Here is a 1742-nt window from a genome sequence, read left to right on the forward strand (position 1 = left end):
ATTCTGTGCTTGAGTAAATTTTACATTTCTGATCCAAATTGTCTCCCATGTCTCCAGTAAGATCGGCTCTTCTATATTTTGAGCCCATTTTATCATACAATCCTTCACCAGTTCTGTTTCCGAATCCAATTCAACCAATACACCATAAATTCTTTTTATATGAGCTTGAGATTGGTCTCTAATCTGTTTGATCAAATTCCCATCCTGTACTGTAATACCAACTTTTTGATCCAAACTCCACCTCATAGACAATTGACTATAGTAAAACCATGAATATTCAATATTCTCTTGTTTCAGATCTCCCAGGGGTTTAAGTTGCCAACCTTGTCCTACCGATGAAAACTCATAAATGCTCCTCTCCACGGAAATCTTTAGTAAAAGGCGAAAGATTTATACGATCTGAAGAGAAACCAGATTGAAAGTTTTAATTGAGTCTAGTGAAGTCCCTTCAAGTATTGGGATCCCTGTTTCTCTTGAGGGATGCCTTTAGTTCTACAAGTTATTCTTGGAAAATAGCGAGCTATAGATACAATTGCATCTCATTTTTAGCAAAGGTTGCATTCTATGATCAGTCACTTTTGATGAAATAGGTCTGTAGAATTTACAATAGAGTTGTATTTATTTCAGGGTTCTTGAGATTTATTCGTTTATTATTTGTTCTTGTTGGTCCATGCTATTCCTGCTTCTGAAATATCGTGTTACCCCGAAAGTAAACCCTACTCCAAAAGTAAGCCCCAGCGGATTTTTTTGGGGGTGGGCCTAATATAAGCCCTACCCCGAAAGTAAGCCCTAGTGCGGTATGGGGCGAGTCGGCCCAGATTTTCCGTGCAACAGCCGGAGCTCCCCCCCCATTGCTGGCCTGCCAGGCAACCACCGGCCCTGCCCTCCCCGTCCCACCATCTGCTTGCCTGTGGCTGCAATGAACCAAACCCTCAATGAACCCCGGCCTCCGCCTGCCCTGCCTGCTGGCCCTACTACTGCTGGGACGTTTCTCAGCCGCGTCGGGTGCCATGTGGCAGTCAAGTGGCTGCCCTTGCTGCTTCTGGCCTCGCAGGGCTCTTTGCCCTCCTGGCTGCGCTGCTCTGGGCTGCCCTGCTGGGTTGCTCCTGCCTGGTGCGGGATGAGTCGGCCCAGATCCAGAGAACTGCCCTGCCACCGCCTTGCCAGATTTTGAGATCTCGCGAAAAGTTAGAAAGTCTGATTGAACTTTTTTTTTTTGGGTCCCACAAACATGCGGCGAAGGCTGAGAAGCGAACGGAGAAACGGAATGCAGCTGAAAGGCAGCTTAGTAAAAAAAATGCTTGGGGGAGGTGAGGGTATCTGGGTGGGTGGGGGTATGGCAACCTTACTCTGCACGGCTTTGGCAGGTGTCTGGCAGGTGGAAGGAAGCAACTCCCACCCCCCTGCCACCTGTTTTGTCTCCTCACCTCATGGCGGTGGCGGCAGTAGCCGGCCGGGCAGAAGGTGATCTGGTGGGAGCAGCTGGTAGAGGCCAAAAGCACCCAATTGGTATGAGAGCTGCAGCGCCCGCCAGGGCCCGAAGAGCGCCAGGTTCAGCCCTTAGTCCGGTGCCTGCAACACCAAGTAGGTGTGCAGGCTGATGCTCAGCAGCCCAAAGGTGGAGGCGTGGGCGACGCGGTTCTACCGGTGGGCGCTGGCAAAGGGCTCTGGCAGGCTGGTGGGGTGGCACTCTGGATCTGGATCGACTTGCTCCGCGCCAGGCTCAGCGCCCTTTCTGCCGC

The 1742-nt window shown here is 50.7% G+C and overlaps 1 non-coding gene across 1 annotated transcript; it reads right to left on the reverse strand.

Moving 5' to 3' along the window:
- Positions 1-299: 299 nt before the first annotated feature.
- On the reverse strand, positions 300-419 carry LOC114922862. The gene has a single exon (XR_003810508.1). It is a non-coding gene; the product is annotated as a U5 spliceosomal RNA (small nuclear RNA).
- Positions 420-1742: the final 1323 nt, after the last annotated feature.

This window comes from Protobothrops mucrosquamatus, unplaced genomic scaffold (assembly GCF_001527695.2).
Source record: "Protobothrops mucrosquamatus isolate PMUCROS unplaced genomic scaffold, P.Mucros_1.0 scaffold1129, whole genome shotgun sequence".
Taxonomy (NCBI): domain Eukaryota; kingdom Metazoa; phylum Chordata; class Lepidosauria; order Squamata; family Viperidae; genus Protobothrops; species Protobothrops mucrosquamatus.